This window comes from Oncorhynchus kisutch, unplaced genomic scaffold (assembly GCF_002021735.2).
Source record: "Oncorhynchus kisutch isolate 150728-3 unplaced genomic scaffold, Okis_V2 Okis09a-Okis19a_hom, whole genome shotgun sequence".
Classification (NCBI taxonomy): Eukaryota; Metazoa; Chordata; class Actinopteri; order Salmoniformes; family Salmonidae; genus Oncorhynchus; species Oncorhynchus kisutch.
In genome coordinates, this window is record NW_022261985.1 from 4,507,875 (window position 1) to 4,521,221 (window position 13,347).

At 45.0% G+C, this 13,347-nt stretch overlaps 1 protein-coding gene across 1 annotated transcript in view; it reads left to right on the forward strand.

Annotated features, from left to right (window-relative positions):
- The first annotated feature begins 10,598 nt into the window (after positions 1 to 10,598).
- LOC109883932 (prickle-like protein 1) overlaps positions 10,599 to 13,347 on the forward strand; it is a 58,178-nt gene continuing 55,429 nt past the window's right edge. The window contains exon 1 of the mRNA XM_031815558.1: positions 10,599 to 10,909. The gene's annotated coding sequence lies outside the window, so the exon portion shown is untranslated. The remainder of the gene's footprint in view (positions 10,910 to 13,347) is intronic.

Consider the following 13,347-nt stretch of genomic DNA (forward strand, 5'->3'; position numbering starts at 1 on the left):
GTCAGCCCCCTACCGAGAGAGGTGAGTCTCCCCCTTCCTTCCTTCCTTCCTTCCAGCCTCTCACCAACCCAGAGAGGTGAAATTACCCCCCCTTCCCCCTTTAAAATACTATTTCATTCCAGTCCCCTACTAAGAGAGGTGAGCTTCTTCCCTCCTTCCCCTGAGAGAAGAAGACTACAGTCCGTCACTCCCATGGTAACCGTGGTAACCGTGGCTCAGGTTGTGTTCCGGGCCTGAGGACTGAGAATTGGACGAGGAGGACGGGAGGACAGAGCGTTCTAACATCTGTTATTAAGGTTATAATCCTGTGTACCCATGAGTGCAAATCCAAACGTTGTATCACTGTGATTTAAATCATTGGTTTCGGACGTGCAAGTGGTCAATTCAATAAAATGACTAATTCAGCAACCTCATATTTGCCAAAGGTTTACAGAACATCAAACACAAATATCTAAAGAGTAGGGAGGCTTGGACGAATGAACAAGAAGTGAAATCTTGTTCTGTTACTAATACAGGTACAGCTGGTGCGGTACACTGTCTTCGGACAGTTCATTGGTTCTGTGATGAATTTGGAGAGAAACCAGGCTACCAGGAAGCAGATCTGGGTTCAAATAGTATGTGTTTTGTTTGAGCCTGTCTAGAGTGTCTGACAGGTGAGGTTTGCACTTTAGGGTCTGTTTGATTGGTTTATTTGGGCCAGGCAAGCTCAGTGAAGAACAGCTAAAGTATTTAAGAAAACACATACTACTTGAACACAGGTCCACCAGGAAGGACAAACTACTACTGAGGCCTGTTCCCTGTATTTGTGTTTTCTCTAAATGCCTTTTTTTGTCCTTCAGATTTCCCCTCAGAGGGCCCCCCCTCCTTTTCCCTCCCTCACTCTACTCCACTCAAACTTATGCATGGTGGAGTCCTCCAAGAAAACCATGAATGAATTACTAAAACACTCACACACAACGTTTAGATTTTACTTTACTACCTCACTTCAAATCCCTCAAATTTCTCTGCCTAATTCAACTTTACTGACTGTGGGGTTTATGTATCCCAGGCATCCAACCAACCGTCATTCAATTTGATTTAGGGTTTTAGGGAAATGCCAAAACACCCACGCACAGCTCTTTAGGTTAGCATTGGGCTTAAAGATTACAAACCATGATGAAAATCAGTACGTTAGTGGTTTAACATTAACCAACAGGGCTGAGATCAATGTTACAGGAACAGGAAGTGGGTGTCACAAAGCGATAAGCTGTTAGGGAGAAAGAGGACATCTTCCTTAAACACTGATCCAAGATCAATTTTGTCATTTCGACCCTATTGGTTGACATAAGGTTTGGCGAAAGGGAAAGCTGTTCCTAGATCAGCCCTAAGAGGTCAATTCTACCCAGAGTTTCCAGTTACACATTGCAGAGGCACAACGCCCCAAGGCTCTCTTGCTAGCGCTCCGTAGGCCTACAGACAGACGCCTGGAATGAAAGAGATGAAAACATGCGTGACCATGGGCTACAGAGCTTCACGACATCATAAAAACAACATTCCCACACTGTTGTTTGTGTGTGCGTGTGTGTGTGTGCGCGCGCACGTGCATGTGTGTTATTCCATTAGGCATGGAGTGCTGTTCCATTTCAACTGTACTACACTGTGACTGTGTACAACAAACAGCACTTGAATCAGGCCTGTATCTACACATTGGATTTGAATCAGGCCTGTATCTACACATTGGGTTTGAATCAGGCCTGTATCTTCACATTGGGTTTGAATCAGGCCTGTATCTACACATTGGGTTTGAATCAGGCCTGTATCTACACATTGGTTTTGAATCAGGCCTGTATCTTCACATTGGGTTTGAATCAGGCCTGTATCTACACATTGGGTTTGAATCAGGCCTGTATCTTCACATTGGGTTTGAATCAGGCCTGTATCTACACATTGGGTTTGAATCAGGCCTGTATCTTCACATTGGGTTTGAATCAGGCCTGTATCTACACATTGGGTTTGAATCAGGCCTGTATCTTCACATTGGGTTTGAATCAGGCCTGTATCTACACATTGGGTTTGAATCAGGCCTGTATCTTCACATTGGGTTTGAATCAGGCCTGTATCTACACATTGGGTTTGAATCAGGCCTGTATCTTCACATTGGGTTTGAATCAGGCCTGTATCTTCACATTGGGTTTGAATCAGGCCTGTATCTACACATTGGGTTTGAATCAGGCCTGTATCTACACATTGGGTTTGATAGTGTTTTAACAATTAGACTCAGAACATTCCATTCCTATGTCTTGATAAGGGGCAGTTCATGTCCTCCATATGATGGTTAAGATGATCTTTTTCTAGAGACCAATGAGATACTACCTTTTAGTCCTGCCTACAATACAGTACAGGTACATGTATATAGAATGTGTCATGTGTAGCTCATTAATATTCTCTGTGGGTTTTCTGACAGGTGAAGGGAGACCACCAGAAAGCCCTTTATGTAATACAAGTGAATGTGTATTGTCCAGGTCTGTGAGAAGTAATACAAGTGAAGGTGTATTGTCCAGGTCTGTGAGAAGTATCACAAGTGAAGGTGTATTGTCCAGGACTCTGAGAAATAACACAAGTGAAGGTGTATTGTCCAGGACTCTGAGAAGTAACACAAGTGAAGGTGTATTGTCCAGGACTCTGAGAAGTAATACAAGTGAAGGTGTATTGTCCAGGTCTGTGAGAAGTAATACAAGTTAAGGTGTATTGTCCAGGACTCTGAGAAGTAATACAAGTGAAGGTGTATTGTCCAGCACTCTGAGAAGTAATACAAGTAAAGGTGTATTGTCCAGGTCTGTGAGAAGTATCACACGTGAAGGTGTATTGTCCAGGACTCTGAGAAGTAATACAGGTGAAGGTGTATTGTCCAGGTCTGTGAGAAGTAATACAAGTGAAGGTGTATTGTCCAGGACTCTGAGAAGTAATACAAGTGAAGGTGTATTGTCCAGCACTCTGAGAAGTAATACAAGTGAAGGTGTATTGTCCAGGACTCTGAGAAGTAATACAAGTGAAGGTGTATTGTCCAGGACTCTGAGAAGTAACACAAGTGAAGGTGTATTGTCCAGCAGTCTGAGAAGTAATACAAGTGAAGGTGTATTGTCCAGGTCTGTGAGAAGTATCACACGTGAAGGTGTATTGTCCAGGACTCTGAGAAGTAATACAAGTGAAGGTGTATTGTCCAGGTCTGTGAGAAGTAATAAAAGTGAAGGTGTATTGTCCAGGACTCTGAGAAGTAATATAAGTGAAGGTGTATTGTCCAGCACTCTGAGAAGTAATACAAGTGAAGGTGTATTGTCCAGGACTCTGAGAAGTAACACAAGTGAAGGTGTATTGTCCAGGACTCTGAGAAGTAATACAAGTGAAGGTGTATTGTCCAGGACTCTGAGAAGTAATACAAGTGAAGGTGTATTGTCCAGGACTCTGAGTGACATGGTGTGCTATTGTCTTCTGTCAGGGGAGTGACAGCCAGTCTAGCAGTCCCAGCCAGACCTCAGCCACGGGGGCAACAGCCATGGAATCAGAAGGATTCTAATTCCAATTCTATAGTAACAGCATGAGACTTCCGGCCACTCATTTAGAACTCCCAAAAGCTCCTAGAGTTCAGCTAATAGAACCAAAGAACTGGAAAGACAAGCAGCGTGTGTAGAGCAGTGGTTCAAGTGGTGTACAAAGTGCTCAGGTATGTCTGCAATGTAATGGGTCCCGGTCCTGTTGAAGGTAGGAGGTAAGGATGTTAGTGTGTGTGTGTGTTCCGGAAGCAGTGTGTCTCAGTCTAATTACGCCATGTTTGCTTGAGAGCTGACTCAGTGGGGGGGCCTTGAGAATCCAATCTCCCTAGAAGGATTAACATTTAACCAGAGTACTCACTCCTGTCAGAAAACCTGTGGTGTGTGTGTGTGTGTGTGTGTGTGTGTGTGTGTGTGTGTGTGTGTGTGTGTGTGTGTGTGTGTGTGTGTGTGTGTGTGTGTCTGTGTGTGTGTGTGTTTGTGTGTGTGTGAGTGTGTGCCTGCGTGTTTGTGCGTGCGTGCATGTGTTTGTGTGTGTGTAAGTGTGTATGTGTGTGTTTGTGTGAGTGTGTGCGTGCGTGCGTGCATGTGTTTGTGTGTGTAAGTGTGTATGTGTGTGTGTGTGTGTGTGTGTGTGTGTGTGTGTGTGTGTGTGTGTGTGTGTGTGTGTGTGTGTGTGTGTGTGTGTGTCTGTGTGTGTGTGTGTTTGTGTGTGTGTGAGTGTGTGCCTGCGTGTTTGTGCGTGCGTGCATGTGTTTGTGTGTGTGTAAGTGTGTATGTGTGTGTTTGTGTGAGTGTGTGCGTGCGTGCATGTGTTTGTGTGTGTAAGTGTGTATGTGTGTGTGTGTGTGTGTGTGTGTGTGTGTGTGTGTGTGTGTGTGTGTGTGTGTGTGTGTGTGTGTGTGTGTGTGTGTGTGTGTGTGTGTGTGTGTTTGTGTGTGTAAGTGTGTATGTGTGTGGCAGTAGGGGGTAAGTATCCACTGTCTGGAATTCCAGAAATGAGGAAACATTGTATTATAGTCCAATCTTTATGTTTCTCTTTCCTTTCAGAAGCAGCTGAAGTAGTTGACCCTGAACCTGTCATCACAAATGACTGTATGACGGTCAAGTCCACGCATCATGCCTGTGCCATGAGAACACTTCTAACAGCTTCTCAAACATGTGGCAGTATGGATGTTCAGGTCGGTTTATTCCAATTGGGTGTGTTGCAATACAGTACAGGGAAGCTACAACACCAGGGGCAGACTGGACACAGGGCATTTTGGGCAAATGCCAGACGGGCTTGTCCATTTGAATTTTGAATTTTTGCACAAAATGCTAAATGTCTGTCTAATAATGGGGGCCTCGAGGACCAAAATGGGCTGATGTGTTAGAAAGATGCCAGGGGTGATTTCTGATCCCAGTCCGCCCCTCTTGAACACTAGATGTACAGTACCTGCCCTGCATAGGTAAGCACTGTTATCTGAACACAGAGGACAACAGCACTTCAACAGAGTGGAGTCTTGAACAATGGATAAACTTCCTCCTGCCAACATAAAGACACACTGTCGTATGAAATACCTGTGGTTGGCAGGTCCTGAGGATGGTCCTGAGGCTGGTCCTGAGGCTGGTCCTGAGGATGGTCCTGAGGATGGTCCTGAGGATGGTCCTGAGGCTGGTCCTGAGGCTGGTCCTGAGGATGGTCCTGAGGATGGTCCTGAGGCTGGTCCTGAGGCTGGTCCTGAGGATGGTCCTGAGGATGGTCCTGAGGATGGTCCTGAGACTGGTCCTGAGGCTGGTCCTGAGGATGGTCCTGAGGATGGTCCTGAGGATGGTCCTGAGGCTGGTCCTGAGGATGGTCCTGAGGATGGTCCTGAGGCTGGTCCTGAGGATGGTCCTGAGGATGGTCCTGAGGATGGTCCTGAGGCTGGTCCTGAGGCTGGTCCTGAGGATGGTCCTGAGGATGGTCCTGAGGCTGGTCCTGAGGCTGGTCCTGAGGATGGTCCTGAGGATGGTCCTGAGGCTGGTCCTGCATTTGACATCTGATTAGAGGCTGCTGCCCTATGTACATATAATCACTGGCCACTTTAATAATGGAGCACTAGTCACTTTAATAATGTTTACATATCTTGAATTACTCATCTCATATGTATATACTGTATTCTATTCTACTGTATCTTAGTCTATGCCACTGTGAGAATATTTAGAAGATAAATACACAACTCAGAGGACAAGTCAATAGCGTAACGATCAATGGAAATAGTGTTTTTTCTGTAATAGGGAATTATTGATCAATGAGTCAGAGACATGGGAGGAATTGGTCTTTGCAGTGAGCCTGAAATAGGATACTTGTTATTTGGCCATTGGCCCAGTTTTATTGCAAGGAATTCTAATTGGTCAATCACAGGCTAGGGGCAGCAGGTAGTCTAGTGGTTAGAGAGTTGGACTAGTAACCGAAAGGTTGCAAGATTGAATCCCTGAGCTGACGAGGTAAAAAATCTCTCGTTCTGCCCCTGAACAAGGCAGTTAACCCACTGTTCCTAGACCAGTTAACCCACTGTTCCTAGACCAGTTAACCCACTGTTCCTAGACCAGTTAACCCACTGTTCCTAGACCAGTTAACCCACTGTTCCTAGACTGTCATTGAAAATACTCATTTGTTCTTAACTGACTTGCCGAGTTAAATAAAGGTAACCTACAGAAAAAGAAAAAAGGCGAGGGCTGGGTATAAACTACATCCTGTTCCTCTGTTCACTTTGAAGAATCACAGGAGAGAATGAATCACTGAGAGGGAATTGCTGAGGACAGGGAAGGAATGACCATCTACATCCATGATTTATCCTCTTTGAATAAACCTCTTTTCCTCCCCCTGATTTGCTTTGGGGTCCGTGTTATTAAAGAATAACTTCAACTGCAAACACCACTCCGACAATTCTCGCCTGTATATTTATGTATTCTTAATTCCATTACTTGACTTTAGATTTGTGTGTATTGTTGTGAAATTGTTAGATACTACTTACACAAGCACTTCGCTACACCCACAGTAACATCTGCTAAACTTGTGTATGTGACCAATAAAATGTGATTTGATTTGATTGTATGGAAACTAAAGGCGGTGTAATTGGAGAGCCTCGGATTCTTGGGTGAAATTCTGATGACAGTGACGTGATAACAAGTGTCACTGCCTCCACTCTCTCTCTCTCTCTCTCTCTCTCTCTCTGTCTGTCTCTCACTGCCTCCACTCTCTCTCTCTCTCTCTCTCTCTCTCTCTCTCTCTCTCTCTCTCTCTCTCTCTCTCTGACTTCGATAAAAACTGTTGGAACAATAAGATAAAGAGATGACATGAGAAAATTCACAAGAACTCTTCGGAATTATGATAGACAACCGGGCCTGCTATCCAAATCCAATCTGTTGTTTATGAAATCCCTATGATTCTCGGTATGTGTTTCCCCTGAAGACCACAAGGAGCTTCGGGAACACCAGAATCTTGGGAATCTCTGAACATGATGGACAGCTTTGGTTTCGGTGTGCCGGCCAAACCTGGAGCCATATACCATGGCTTTCACATGGAGGAGAAAAGAGAGGGTGAATCTTTGTTAGTGGGTCACGACCTGGGTAAATTTGGAGTCAGACAACCAACGTCGGGTTGAGGTTAAAGTTCAGAGGTTAAGTATCCAACAAACCCCAGTAATGCATTAGTCACATTTATGATGTGTGTTGATTTAATGAAGTGAACAGATCCTGTTGCACACAGAGAGAAGTGGGTACAATATCAGACGCCACGTTCATCTCCCTCTCTCTCGCTTTTCACCTTTATCTCTCTCTCTCCCACTACCTCTACCTCTGCCTCTTACTATCCTTGTCTCTCTCGCTCGCTCTCCCTCTCCCTGACTCTTCCACTCCCTGTTTCTCCACCTCTCCCTCTCCCTGACTCTTCCACTCCCTGTTCCTCCACCTCTCCCTCTCCCTGACTCTTCCACTCCCTGTTCCTCCACCTCTCCCTCTCCCTGACTCTTCCACTCCCTGTTCCTCCACCTCTCCCTCTCCCTGACTCTTCCACTCCCTGTTCCTCCACCTCTCCCTCTCCCTGACTCTTCCACTCCCTGTTCCTCCACCCCTCCCTCTCCCTGACTCTTCCACTCCCTGTTCCTCCACCTCTCCCTCTCCCTGACTCTTCCACTCCCTGTTCCTCCACCTCTCCCTCTCCCTTTTACTAGAGGCTGACTTATCAGATATCCACAGTGTGACTTTTCGTGGCTTCCTGCCTTTCATAAATGATGTTCCCCAAACCACAATCACAAAACAAACAATTCCACATCAATGTAGCTGGCCAGGGAAATGTGTGTGTGTGTGTTTGTGGGTGGGTGCGTGGGTGTGTGTAAGTCTGTGTGGGTATGTGTGTGTGACAATTGGGGAAGGTTCCCTAAACCAGAGGACTATTGTGCTGCTATCCCCACATTGTGGATCCTTGCGTCCTTTCTGGTTGTATGTATAGGAGTACCTTTAATATACTCTAATCTATAGGAGTACCTTTAATATACTCTAATTTATATGAGTATACTCTAATCTATAGGAGCACCTTTAATATACTCTAATCTATACGAGTATACTCTAATCTATAGGAGTACCTTTAATATACTCTAATCTATACGAGTATACTCTAATCTATAGGAGTACCTTTAATATACTCTAATCTATACGAGTACCTGTAATGTACTTGTCACATTCTGACCTTAGTTCCTTTGTTATGTCTTTGTTTTAGTATGGTCAGGGCGTGAATTGGGGTGGGTAGTCTATTTTCTTTTTTCTATGTTGTGTTTATGTGTTTGGCCTGGTATGGTTCTCAATCAGAGGCAGGTGTGGTTCGTTGTCTCTGATTGAGAATCATATTTAGGCAGCCTTTTCCCACCTGTGTTTTGTGGGTGATTATTTTCTGTTTAGTGTTTCTTCGTCACTTATAGAACTGTTTCGGTTTCGTTTCATTCTCTTTGTTTATTTGTTTAGTGTTCTGAGTTTAAATAAATATGAATATGAACACTTACCAAGCTGCGCTTTGGTCCTCCTCTCCTTCCACCGAAGACAACCGTTACAATACTCTCATCTATAGGAGTAGCTTTAATATACTCTAATCTATACGAGTACCTTTAATATACTCTCATCTATAGGAGCACCTTTAATATACTCTCATCTATAGGAGTACCTTTAATATACTCTCATCTATAGGAGTACCTTTAAAATAATATACTCTACAGGAGTACCTTTAATGTACTCTAATCTATACGAGCACCTTTAATATACTCTCATCTATAGGAGTACCTTTAAAATAATATACTCTACAGGAGTACCTTTAATATACTCTAATCTATACGAGCACCTTTAATATACTCTCATCTATAGGAGTACCTTTAATATACTCTACTCTATAGGCATGCCTTTAATATACTAAAATCTATACGAGTACCTTTAATATACTCTCATCTATAGGAGCACCTTTAAAATAATATACTCTATAGGAGTACCTTTAATATACTCTAATCTATAGGAGTACCTTTAATATACTCTCATCTATAGGAGTACCTTTAATATACTCTCATCTATAGGAGTACCTTTAATATGCTCAAATCTATACGAGCACCTTTAATATGCTCTCCTCTCAGTAAATGGCATTAATGTTGCAGATGTCTGTGACGCTCCACACCATAAAGACCTGTTAACACAGCAGCACAGTGCAGGGGCCTATTCTGCTGTGCATCCCAAATGGGTCCATCCCCTGTTCACTAAATAGTTTCCCTATGAGCCCTGGTTAAAAGTAGTGCACTACATAAGGAATAGGGTGTCCTTTGGGATGCAAACTCTGTGTGGGCGCAGAACAGGGAACAGGCCCACAGAACAGGTGGAAATAAAGAGAGCAACCGGGACACTAAAGCTGATCAAGTTCCCGTCGCCAGCTCTGGGGCTCTTGGTTTCTGAGGGTGAGGCGGGGATGGGGATTGTGGCGGGGGCCGCAGCAGGTGAGTGAATAGAAAGATTAGCATCTCAGATTAAAGAGAGAGAGGTTTCACTTCCCACTGCTAACACAATGACAAAGGAGCCCGGTGTGGAACAGTTTATATGGAAGTCCTGGCAGAGAGATAGACAGCAGGCCAGGCAACCCCTGTGAATTAGGTCAGGGGCCCCTCAGCTGTGTGTGTGTGTGTGTGTGTGTGTGTGTGTGTGTGTGTGTGTGTGTGTGTGTGTGTGTGTGTGTGTGTGTGTGTGTGTGTGTGTGTGTGTGTGTGTGTGTGTGTGTGTGTGTGTGTGTGTGTGTGTGTGTGTGTGTGTGTGTGTGTGTGTGTGTGTGTGTGTGTGTGTGTGTGTGTGTGTGGAGGACTATGCTGTGAAACCTGATCTGGCAGAGTGTCACAATGTCAGGAAGACACAAACAGGGTTGTCAATGCACACGCACACACACAGACACACACACAGACACACACACACACACACACACACACACACACACACACACACACAGTGTATCAGTTAGACACAGACAGGGTTGTCATGCGTGGCCTTGTAGACAGATCCTTCCACACATCACCACCACCAAGAGGGGTTAAAATTCCCCAAGACACTCTGAGGTTTACATGGAAGATATGTCTACATATCGTGTCTCTGAGATGGGTCCTTTATCTGCAACAATTAGATTGTGTACATTGTCAAATAGGAGTCTATTCAGTGTCTCAAATCATGAAGATAGAAGTCTTTCTATATGTAGTGAAGATAAACAGTGTCAAAACGACACCATAAACACGTGGAGGGTTGAAAACAAAAGCATTATTTTATACCATAGACGCTTCCCCGTATGTTCCCAACATGGATAATGTAATAACAATTTAAGAGCCAAACGCCCAAATGCTATTTACGCATATAGAGGTATTCAACGTGCTTGTGTGTGTGCAGTGTACAGGGTCTTTCTGTAAAGTGAGAGGGAGATACCAGCCGTGTTTTCCAGACTGCCAAGAATGTCAGCCTTTAGAGGGATTGGTGGGGCTGCTTGTTTAAGCCAATAGGCAGAGAGTACAGCGTTAATGTCATCTCGCCGCCCGTGAGTCTCTCTGCGCTTTAACTTGTGGTGCTGTACCAACACCAGAACGCGAGCTGAGCTGTTAAATCAACGCCGCTGCTGGTCTGTGTGGTGAAACTCTCACGTCGTTTCTCTCTATATGATGTTCTGAAAAGTCGTTGTATTCTATTCATTCGAACTTCGAATAGTTCACGGTGAGACTAGAACGGAGGAACATAATACTGTAGGTGCAGCACTACTATTTAAAGTGGCGCCGATGACACCAATCGTGAATATTGTTCTACTCAATTAACGGAATATCCTTACCCCTACCCATAACTCCACGCAATCAGTCTTTCTGGTGAGTAGCTATCAGTTTCGGATCTGTCTGTCTGTCGGTGAGTGGAATAGCTTGCCATTTAAATCTTTACGATACTTTGCAATACTTTTGTGCCGCCGCTGCATGAAATTGCAATTTCAACTCCAGGTATACTGATTTCACCTTCACATTTCATGAAATATGTGTTTGAATATACAGCTGTCTTCCAGACCTGTTTAGTATAGAAATGTGGAAGTCAGATCTGGCCCACATGTAATTTCTCCCCTGACGTGAAAATGGTGTTTATGTCACTCGTGCTTCTTTTCTATGAATGGATGAAGGTCTATGAATGTGTTCTGACAATCTCTACAAGTTGTTGTTATAAACTACTGCATATGGCTTATTCCTAGTCATTTAAACATTACAGAAAGTTCAACTGTGAAACTTTAAGCCAGAAAAGAGACAGTAGCTCGTTAAAACGTGCGCGTAAAGACGCACCCCATTGTGGGTGTCATTTGGTGTGCCGCGCGACTCCTAAGGTTCCAGATGTGTGGATTCAGCTGTTGGTTGTCACTCATGTGACGACACCATCTCCCTCTCTCTCCAGCTCTCTCTCCTTACACGCGGTTGCTTTAGTGAACATAACGAATAATATTATGCTATTTGGCGCGTGAAACCGTCCTGCTGTTAACCATCTTGACTTTATGCAATAAATCTCTCAGCAAAACCTCTCAAAATACACTTCACCTCCTTCCAATAGTGTCTTTTTATATATATATATAATTTCCTCACACGGACTGACGTGGTCCAGACCAGAGAGGATCTATCAAAACAGCGAAGGGGTGTATAAGGCAGTGTCGCTTGACTGACACTTCTCACCTGGCACTTGTCCTGTGGAAGTTTTCGTGTTTACATCAAATGCTTCAACTGACTGACAGACTAATAGCCGAATTCGACCAAATAGTTTAGGAAACAATATAAAACTGATGTGATGTTTCACCGAGAGCAGTAGAGTGGAGGACCATTTTTAGCTACTGTAATGAAGGTAGTGGGGTCCCCTAGTGGCAGTTTAGATGTTCCTATAAGAGCATCAAGCTGTGGTGTACTACAGTAAAATAGCGTTGCATGCAATTCAGATGTATATTGTAGGCCGCTACATCATGTTCATCTCTCAGTTCATACATTCATCGTATTTTCCCAGATAACAGTTTTAGATGAGTTGTTCTCCCCTCATAATAGTTCCACACATTTGGCCTCCCGAGTGGTGCAGCAGTCTAAGGCTCTGCATCGCAGTGCTTGAGGCTTCCCTACAGACCCAGGTTTGATCCCGGGCTGTATCACAACTGGCCGTGATCGGGAGTCTCACAGGGACATCATCTGGGTTAGGGAAGGGTTTGGCCAACGGGGCTTTACAAGTAGGGCGTCGTTGTAAATAAGAATTCTTAACTGACTTGCCTAGTTAAATAAAGGTTAAATAAAAAATCAAATGAAGTGTAACAACATTTCAGCTGAAGGCCTATGTCACACTGGGTCCCAGGTATACAGCTCAGCCCCTCCTCTCACCTATTAGCCCCTCCCTCCTCCTCTCAGCCCCTCCGCTCTCCTCTCAGCCCCTCCTCTCACCTATTAGCCCCTCCCTCCTCCTCTCAGCCCCTCTCCTCTCAGCCCCTCCTCTCACCTATTAGCCCCTCTCCTCTCAGCCCCTCCTCTCACCTATTAGCCCCTCCCCTCTCCTCTCAGCCTCTCCTCTCACTTATTAGCCCCTCCCCTCTCCTCTCAGCCACTCCTCTCACCTATTAGCCCCTCCCTCATCCTCTCAGCCCCTCTCCTCTCAGCCACTCCCCTCTCATCTCAGCCCCTCCCCTCTCCTCTCCTGGGGGGTTGTGAATAACAAACTGGTAAAGCAGACCCAGGGGGGTATCATGTGACCAGTGGAGTGTCTTCACCACGGAGCCAAATGGCAGCCAGCCAACCAGTGAGGAGGGCCTGCGTCCCAAGTGGCATATAGTGAGTGCACTTCTTTTGACCAGGGTTCTGGTGCGCTATATAGATAACAGGGTGCCATTTGGGATGCAGCCAGGGGCTGAAGGAGCAGTGGGGCTGAGGGGGGGGGGCTATGGACCTGAGTGTGATGCCAAGCCTCTCTCTCTTCCTCTGGTAATACATCAGCCATTAAGACCACATGGAAGGCTCTAGTGTAGCTCAGGTGATTGGAATGTTCCAGCTAGACTACATGCATGTGTGGAGCGCTCTCTCTTGCGCGCGCGTTCTTTCTCTCTGGCAACGACGAGGAGCATAAGCAACACTTGTGCTCTTGTCAACTAAACATTATTTAACACTGTGGCAGAGTAACACCGTTCCCGTTTGGTACATTGTGTAAATATGATGTAATGACCATCTCACCTGCACATTTAGCCGAACTGGCATTTTGTTACTAAGTGCAATTCAAACAGGCTTTCTATACGGCCCCTTCATTGAGT